Source organism: Orycteropus afer, unplaced genomic scaffold (assembly GCF_000298275.1).
Source record: "Orycteropus afer afer isolate SDZICR_OR568_19922 unplaced genomic scaffold, OryAfe1.0 scaffold00074, whole genome shotgun sequence".
In the NCBI taxonomy this organism is placed as follows: domain Eukaryota; kingdom Metazoa; phylum Chordata; class Mammalia; order Tubulidentata; family Orycteropodidae; genus Orycteropus; species Orycteropus afer.
In genome coordinates this window covers 8,749,736-8,759,888 of record NW_006921661.1, presented here as the reverse complement: position 1 = coordinate 8,759,888, position 10,153 = coordinate 8,749,736, and positions in this window count along the sequence as shown.

The following is a 10,153-nucleotide window of genomic DNA, read 5'->3' as shown; positions in this document are numbered from 1 at the left end:
CTGGCATAGTAGATCATATGATTGTCTGATTCAAAATGGCCAAAAACCAGTCCATTTCAGCTCACTGATTCCTAGGATATCAATCTTTATGCGTTCCATCTCATTTTTGACAACTTCCAATTTTCCTGGATTCATACTGTGTGCATTCCACAGGATAGTGGCCCACAACAAAGAACCATGCTTAGAATGTCAATAGTGCTGAGGTGGAAAAATTCTGGACTAGAAGGATGGGTAGGATTTTGGAAGGCTCAAATCATAGGAAACTTTTTAGAGTTTCTTAGAGGTATAAAGATGAGAAAGTGCAGTGTGTTCTGAGAAAGAAATAGACTCAATATTTGTTAAAGTACTGGGAGTATTGGGGTAGATGATGAGAGTCAATCTGGGGAAAGTCTTGAATGCCAAACTGAGGAATTGGTACTTTATTAGGTGAAGCAGTATCTTAGTTTCTTAGTGCTCCTATAACAGAAACACTACAAGTGGATGGCTTTAATAAACAAAAATTTGTTTCCTCACTGTTTTGGAGACTAGAAGCCTAAATTCAAGGCACCAGCTCTAGGGGAAGGCTCCCTCTCCATCCACCCTGGAGATAATCTTTGTCTCTACTCCTCTAGCTCCAGCATTCCTCCTTCTTTAGACATTTCCACATGCAATCCACCTTTTCTCCATTTATCTCTATGTCTATGTGGGTCTTTATATCTCAAAAGTAATCAGATTATTTTACAATGATATAGCCTCATTAACATAACAAAAAACACTATTTCCAAATGGGATTATATCCCCAGATGTTGTTGTTGTTGTTATGTGCCATCATAGTGACCCCTCCTTGGGTTTCCCAGGTGGTATCACTATGGAAATAGATTGTCCAACTTTCCTTCCAAGGAGGGGCTGGTGAGTTTGAACCACCAGCCTTCTGGTTAGCAGTCAAGTGCCTTAGGCACTATGCTACCAGAGCTCCTATATCCTCAGGTAGAGGTACCTGATTTCCAGAACTCTGGTGGAGAAGCTGAAGGGTTCACAAGACTGCTAACCCAAGATCAATTGGAAATGAATTAATTACATGGGCCTGAGTGAATTGATAGGAGCTCTGGTGGTGTAATGGTTAAGACATTTGATTGCTAACCAAAAGATCGGTTGTTTGAACCCACCAGCTGCTCCATGGAAGAAAGATGAAGTCTGCTTCTGTGAAGATTTACAGCCTTGGAAGCCCAATGAGGGTTGCTATACATTGGAATTGCCTCAATGGCAGTGAGTTTGGTTTGGTTGGAGTGAACCGAAGGATTATTATGGGCTGGGTTTGGTAGATTATTGATATTTAATTTTTTCATCTCCAGATATAAGAAATCTCTTTTTTTTCTTAAACTATAGCTCAAAACAATTTAGTAGACTATAATTTTGTAAACAGAATTGAAACATTTATCTTTTTCTTTCTCCCTGCCCTTCAGATTTGGAAAACTCTTAATGAATAGTCTTACTTTCATGGCAATGTAATTGTATACATAAATTCAATAAGTATCTGTCCTCTTTGTCAAGAGGAAATAATTTAAAACATTGATTATATAACCAAACTTTAACTGGGACGCCATAGTTGAAAATGATTTCCATGTAATCAGATGTGACTTATTAAAGAAATAAGATTGACTTTATGGAGCAAACGCTTACAAAGCTCTCCCAAGAAAACTGGCATGGTATCTGGCTTATAGGTTTTCCAGCACGACATGTGAGTAGTCTGTCCTGGAGGAAGTGCAGCCGGAATGCTCCTTGGAAGTAAGAATGGCCAGACTTCATCTCACATACTTTGGTCATGTTGTCAGAAGGGACCATTCACTGGAGAAAGATGTCATGCTTGGTAACATGGAGGGTCGACAAAAGAGGGGAAGGCCCTCAACGAGATGGACTGACACAGTGGCAGCGGTGATGGGCTAGTATAGCAAGGATCGCTATAGGACTGCACACAGATTAACTGCTGGAATAAACTCTAAATGCTTTAATTTCCATGTGCCTTGATTATTTTGACAGTATAAAGTAATGAACACACAGATAAAGCCTGATGATACAGGTCAGAAACAAACAAATTGAAATATAATGTGAGGTAGTGATAAAAGCAGGAGGAAGTAGTAGTTCACTGGCAGAATTCTCACCTTCCAAGTGGCACCCATGTTGGAGAGCATGTGTTTCATTCCTGGTCAATGCACCTCATGCTCAGGTACCACCTTGAATATTGATGTGATGCCTGCCCTTGGGCAGCTATCTTGTGACTATGAGCAGTAAGAATAAAGGAAAGGGCAAAAGAATTTCAGGAACTGGATTTTGACACTCAAGCCTCTGACCAGATACTAGCAGCTGCTTGCTCTAGATTTCTTACCATTTGAGAAAACAAACCCCTCCCCACCTCTCTCTCTCTCTTTTTTTAACCACCATCAGGTTGGTATTTCAGGATTTGTGGAAGAGTGTACTTCTGATGCAGGGAATCATTTCTATCTTTCAGTTTTGTTTTTATCAGTCTTTTGTTTGCAGAAAAGATCTTTATTCTCTTCTCAAATTAAAATGAGCTTAAAAATCTAGGTTGAAAATAATTTTCCCTCATTTTTTTTCTTTTCTGTAATTTTCTATTTTCCCATGTGTTTTTCAGAACTTGAATGCTATTTTTTTTCCTGATCCTTTCTATAGATAGTTTTTTTTTTTTTTTTTTTTCTCTGTAAACTCATAGGATCTTCTCTTTATCTCTGCTGGTTGGAAATTTTATCACTGAGAATATCATATGTAAAGGTTTTTACCTACTCCGAATATTGTTTCTATTAACCCACGGTACTTTTTCCTATTTGTTTTGGCATTTCTCCTTCATATTGGAAGCTTTCCTGAAATGTCTGGTGACCTTGGCTCTCTGTTCATATTTCAGATAGAGACTCTAAAAAGCCATTGTAAACGCTGTGTGTGTGGATGAGTGTGGGAGACTCCTCCAAAAGTGAAGCTTCACTTCATAAATGAGGCCTGGTGGGCAACAACTTTTACCATGATTTGCCCAAATGTCAAACTCTGTAGATCTTTCTCTGGAACAATTCAATTTTTCCGAAGAAGGGTCTTCTGATCTCTTGCCTAGCTAGGGAGGGCTTGAGAGGGCCTGATTACCCTAATTCTGAAACTGGAATTGAACGGGGAATTGGAAGCATCACCATTCAGCCTTCAGACTTACTTATTCCTCCAGGTTTCAGTCTGCTCTCCACCTCATCTCTACTGCCTAACCCTGTGTCAAGTGCTTCTTGATCTAAGCCTCTGTAGTTCAATTTCCTCAAAGAATATACTTCCCTTGTCTTAAGGAAGGTGATGGGGGGGGGGGTTGGTACCTAGATGTGTGAAATGAGTATAGGTAGTAATTGGATATATGGGTCTGAACTTAGGAAGAAGGAGGGAATCTGAAGGTCTTACTTTTTTAAAAATATATATTTTTGTAAGGAATCTTCCTGGTGGAACAATCCTTACCACTCCTACTTTCTTCTGATAGTTATGACATACATCAGCTTGATTCTTTTTTTCTGATCTTTCTTTTTTAAGTTGTGATTTGGATGAAAGTTTACAGAGCAAATTCACTTTCCATACAGTAGTTCACATACACTTTGCCTCATGAGATTGACTACAATTTACCACAATGCAACAGCTCCCTTCCCACTTCCTCTCAATGGTTATCTCTTCCCTGTGTCCTTTCCTCCAGGCACTCCTGGTCCCTGAGCTGTCTCCCTGTGCATACATAACCCTTCTATTCTCCCATGATTATTCTCTCCAAGGAGTATGTCTACGGAATGTAAATGTTCACCTCATATGCCTGTCTTTTGGCTGGAAGCCACAGGAGTGGGTTCAATTCCAGACTGAAGGGCAGCTGGGGGCCATAGCCTCAGTGGTTCCATCAGGCTCTGTAAGACCAGCAAACCTGGTCCTTTTTAAAAAAAAAAAAAAAAATGATTTTGAGTTTTGTTCCACATTGTTCTCCCTTTCTAACCAGGATCTCCTACAGAGATCACGCTTGGAGTGATTGACAGTGGTAGCCAGGCACCATCTAGTTCTTCTGGTCTCATGGTCATATAGGCTGAGGACCATGTGGTGTATCAGTTGCTTGGACTAATTGTTTCCATGAATCTTTGGTTTTCTTCATTCTTTGCTCTGGATGAGCAGAGATCCATCATTGCATCTAGATGGGTCAGCTTGATTCTTGCCACTATCCCCCAATATGGACACTTAGGTTAATTTCTTCTGCTAAGTTAGTTGCCTCTCCTCTATTCCTTTAATGATCCCTGGTGGTGCAGTGCTTAAGTGCTTGGCTGCTAATCAGAAAGTTAGCTGTTGGAACTCTATGGGAGAAGGAACTTATGATCTGCTCCAATAAAGACTATAGCCTAGAATACCCTATGGTACAGTTCTATGGGTTAAATATCAATTGGATGAGACCTAACAGCAATCCCCTTAAAGCTTAACAAATTGCCGTTTCAGACTTAGAGTGATATTAGTTTGTTTGTTTTTAAACAAAATAAAAAATGTTGTTTCATAACAGTAACATCTTAATGTTGTACCATTCTGTCCTTCCCTTCCCAAGTCTGAGATTACATAATTCCTTCTCAGAAATGCATCTTGTATCTTTTTCCTAGTTCAATAGCACACTGTACTGCTCTTGGTAAGGGTCACTCAGTCACATCACATTTTCAGAAGTTTTTTTCTTTTTGCTGTATGTGCATAGTGTGTGTGTATATATATGTGCATAGTAGAAATTTTGACCTTGAAGACTCATCTCGTCTCATGTTGCCTGGAAGATGTCTTAGCTTTCTTCTTTGACTCTCAGCTTCAGAGGCCTACAGGTTCAGCACATCTTTATAGAGTGGTGCAGCACAATTTAAAATCTTTCTCCTCAGTCCCTGGCTCTGTACTTAATAAGTAAACCATTCATTTCTGGTAACATCTGTCCTCTAGCAGGACTTCTTTTGTGAGAGCTGGCCCAGTCTCTACGCAATTCTATGACTACATGTGGAGCAGAAGGAGAATGGCAGACTAGTCAAAGCTCTTCTGTTATTCACCTGTTCCTGCTGACCAGCAAAGTTCCAGAGCATTTGGAATATCAGCATCCATTATGTGGGTGTACAAATCACTTTACATTTTTATGATCACGCTTGGCTCTACTTCTATCTCTACCCTAACTCTTGACCTCATTGGCATTTTACCTTCCCTAGCTTCCCCAGCATACCCGTGCTCAGCAGCAACTGGGACTAGGTACTGAACTCTGTTTTGCATTCATCCCTTTGCCACCAAAATAACAACAAGTGTTCATGTAGATGAAGATTTTTGAAAATTTGGAGATTAAACAAAGTGGTTTTATAACACCAAGCAGCCTGACATCAACTCCTCCAGACTTCTCTCCAGATTCTTCTACTTTTTCTTTTCCCTAGAGCCCTAAAATCACAGATCTCCTTGCTGTTGAGTAGATCCTGACTCACAGTGACTGTATTAGGCTCGGTTTTCTAGAGAAGCAAAACCAGTAAAGCTTACACACACACACACACACACACACACACACATATATATATATAGAGAGAGAGAGAGAGAGAGAGAAATTTATCTTAGGAGAATGGCTCACACAGTTATAGAAGCTGGCAAGTCCCAAGTTCCTGGATCAAACGTCAAGCTGGAGGCTTTTCCCGACTCATGCAGCTTTAGGGGCTGATGAGCTCAAGGTTGGTAGGCAGTATACTAGCTGTTGACTCCAGCAGATGACGAATCCACAATCACCAAGCAGAATGGTGGATTGTTCACTCAAGGACAGTTGTAGGCAGCACAACAGGATCCAGATCTTTTGTTGTTGTTGTTTGGTGCCATAGAATCGTCTCCAACTCATAGTGACCCTATGCACAGCAGAATGAAACTTTGCCCAGTCCTGTGCCAGCCTCACAATCCTTGCTATACCTGACCCCATTGTTGTAGACACTGTGTCAGTCTATCTTGTTGAGGGCCTTCCCCTTCTTTGTTGACCCTCCACTTCACCAAGCATGATATCCTTCCTCTCAACAACATGACCAAAGTAGGTGAGATGAAGTCTGGCCATTCTCGCTTCAAAAGAAGCATTCTGGCTACACTTCTTCCAGGACAGATCTGTTAGTTCTTTTAGCAGTCCATGGTACTATTAACATTCTTCTCCAGCACCACAACTCAAAAGCATCAACTCTTCTTTGGTCTTCCTTATTCATTGTCCAGCTCTCACACGCATTAGAGGTGATTAAAAATACCATGGCTTAGGTTAGGTGCACCTTAGTCTTCAAGGAGACATCATTGCTCTTCATCACTTGAAACAGATCTTTTGCAGCTGATTTGCACAATGCAATACATCACCTGATGTCTTGACTGCTGCTTCCATTGGTGTTGATTGTAGAACCAAGTAATATGAAGTCCTTGACAACTTCAGTCTTCTCTAGATCCATTGTGAAGCTGTGTATTGGACCAATTGTGAGGATTTTTGTTTTCTTTATATTGAGTTGTAATCCATACTGCAGACTGTAGTCTTTAATCTTCATCAGTAAGTGTTTCAAGTCATCCTCACTTTCAGCAAGCAAAGTTGTGTTGTCTGCATATCTCAGGTTGTTAATGAATCTTCTTCCAATCCTGATGCCAAGTTCTTCTTCATATAGTCCAGCTTCTCAGATTATTTGCTCAGCATATAAATTGAATAAGTATGGTGAAAGGATACAATTCTGACACACTCCCTTTCTGATTTTAAACCATGCAGTATCCTCTTGTTCTATTTGAACAATAGCCTCCTGGTCTATGTACAGGTTCCTCATGAGTACAATGAAATGTTCTGGAATTCCCATTCTTCTCAATGTTATCCACAATGTGTTACGATCCACACAATCCAATGCCTTTGCACAGTCAATAAAACACAAGTATACATCTTTCTGGTATTCTTTGATTTGAGCCAAGATCTACCTAACATCAGCAAAGATATCCCTCATTCCATGTCCCCTTGTGAATCCAACTTGCATTTCTGGAAGTTCTCCATCAATATACTGCAGCAACCATTTTTTGAATTATTTTCAGTAAGATTTTACTTGCATGTGATATCAATGATTTTGTTCAATAGTTTTTTCACATTCTGTGGGATCACCTTTCTTTGGAATGGGTACCATTATGGATCTTTTCCAGTCAGTTGGCCAGGTAGCTGTCTTCCAAATCTCTTGGCATAGGTGAGTGAGTGCCTCCAGTGCAGCATCCATTGGTTGAAACATCTCAGTGGGTATCCCATCAATTCCTGGAGCCTTGTTTTTGTCAATTCCTTCAGTGTAGCTTCGATTTCTTCCTTCAGTACCATTGGTTTTTGATCATATGCCACCTCCTGAAATGGATGATCATCTACCAATTCTTTTTGGTATAGTGACTCTGCATATTCCATCCGTCATTTTTTTTTCTTTGATGTTTCCTGCATCATTCAACATATTGCCCATGGAATCTTTCAATATTGCAACTCGAGGCTTAAATTTTTTCATTGGTTCTTTCAGCTTGAGAAATATGGGGTGTGTTCTTCCCTTTTGGTTTTCTAACCCCAGGTCTTTGCACATTTCATTATAATAATTGGCTTTGTCTTCTCAAGCTGCTGTTTGAAATCTTCTGTGCAGCTGTTTTGTCCTGTTGATTCTTCCATCTGCTTCAGCTACTCTCCATTCAAGGGCAAGTTTCAGAATATCTTCTGACTTCCATTTTGGTCTTTTCTTCTTTTCGTCTTTTTTAATGACCTTTTGCTTTTGTCATGGATGATGTTTTTGATCCTCTGGTTTTCAGTCATTGGTGTTCAATGTATCAAATCTATTCTTTAGATGGTCTCTAAATTCTGGAAGGATATAATCAAGGTCATATTTTGGCTTTTGTGGACTTCTTTTAATTGTCTTCAGCTTCAACTTGAACTTGCATATGAGCAGTTGATGGTCTGTTCCACAATCAGCTCCTGGCCTTGTTTTGGCTGAAAATATTGAGCTTCTCCATCACCTATTTCCACAGATGTAGTTGATTTGATTTCTGTGTATTCCATCTGCTGAGGTCCATGTGTATAGTTGCCATTCATGCTGGAAAAAAAAAAAGGTATTTGCAATGAATAAGTCATTGGTCTTGCAAAATTCTATCACGTGATCTCCATCATCATTTCTATCATCAAGGCCATATTTTCCAACTACCAATGATTCTTCTTTGTTTCCAACTTTTGCATTCCAATCACCAATAATTATCAATATGTCTTGATTGCCTGTTTAGTCAGTTCCAGAGTGCAGAAGCTGGTGGAAAAAACTTCAACTTCTTCATCTTTGGCTTTGGTGGTTGGTGTGAAAATGTGAATAATAGTCATATTAGCTGATCTTCCATGTAGGTATGTAGATATTATCCTATCACTGACATCATTGTACTTCAGGATGGATCTTAAGATGTTCTCTTTGATGATGAATGTGATGCCATTCCTCTTCAAGTTATCATTCCTGGCATAGTAGGCCATATGATTGTCTGATTCAAAACAGCCAATACCAGTCCATTTCAGCCACTAATGCTTAATATATTGATCTTTATAAGTTCCATTTCAGTTTTGACAACTTTCAGGTTTCTTAGATTCATACTTTGTACATTCCACATTCCAGTTATTAATGGGTGTTTGCAGCTGTTTCTTCCCATTTTGAGTCATGCTCCATCAGCTAATGAAGGTCTTGAAGGTTTTAATTCACCCATATCATTAAGGTCAACTCTACTTTTAAGAGGAAGCTCTTCTCCAGTCATATTTTGAGTGCCTTCCAACCTGAGAGGCTCATCTTCTGGCACTATATCAGACAGTGTTTCACGCTTCTTCAAAACATGACAGTATAGAATCTCCTTAGAATCTTAATTTTTCTCCTTTTGTTATGTGGAATAATAGCCTTCTTTGTCCCCTGTCTTGGCCCTAGTCTTACTTTCTTTGCAAATCTACAGAATCAACCATCTGCAAAAACAAATGTTTCATTGCAATGACCTTCTTTTAAGAATTATGAGAAAAAATGGAAACTGAGAGTGGTGATGAATGATTACACAAAATGATGAGTATAGGCAATGACACTGAATTGTACATATAAAAAATGTTGAAATGGAAAATGTTTTATTAATATACATTGTGTTTTTGTTGTTAGTTGCTGTTGAGTTGGTTCCTGCTTCTGGTGACCCCATGTGTTACAGAGTAGAACTGCTCCTTAGGGTTTCCTTGGCTGTAATTTTAATGTTAGCAAATCACCAGAACTTTTCTTCCATAGGACCTCTGAGTGGTTTCAAACCATAAACCTTTATGTTTTCTATCTAGGAAAAACTCTTTGAGCCCCCTAGGAAATATATATACATGTAGACACACTTTCCACAGTTTAAAAAAACATAAAAACAAAAGCCTCATCTTTCAGAACTGAAAAATATTGACATTTGTTTTTGTCCCCCTCCATTACATACAAAGATTCGTCAGCCCAAGAGAATGCCAACTCAGAATTCAAAGTTTTCAATGATTATGTTTTCCTATGCTACATAAAAGGAGCTCTGGTAGCATAGTGCCTAAGGCACTTGACTGCTAACCAGAAGGCTGGTGGTTCAAACCCACCAGCCACTCCTCAGAAGGAAGATGGGGCAATCTACTTCCGTAGTGATACTGCCTTGGAAACTCAAGGAGTGGTAGCTATGAGTCGGGGCTGACTAGATGGCACATAACAACAACATGCTACATAAATAATATCTACATTTAATTAACCTATAATATACATTTCTTTTATGGTCCAATTAATTTCTCTAAATATTTTTTTTATCAAGCATTCAGCAAACGTAGATTGCCAAGTCTTCCTTCCAAGGAGTGGCTTGTGGGTTTGAACAACCAGCCTTCTGGTTAGCAGTTAAATGCCTTAGGCATTACGCCACCAGAGCTCCCATAATGTACATTTCTTTCATGGTCTAATGAATTTCGGTAATATTTTTTATCAAGCATTCAGCAAATAATTTTTGAATTCTTATTATGTAGAATGTTTTATGTACATCCAAGGAGCTAGGAATGGTCAGAATGGTTACAAAATCCAAGGGGGTCTAGGAGTCTAGTTCTGATTGTCATTTTGTTGGGTTCCCCTTCACCAGGGCTCCCCCAACCCAA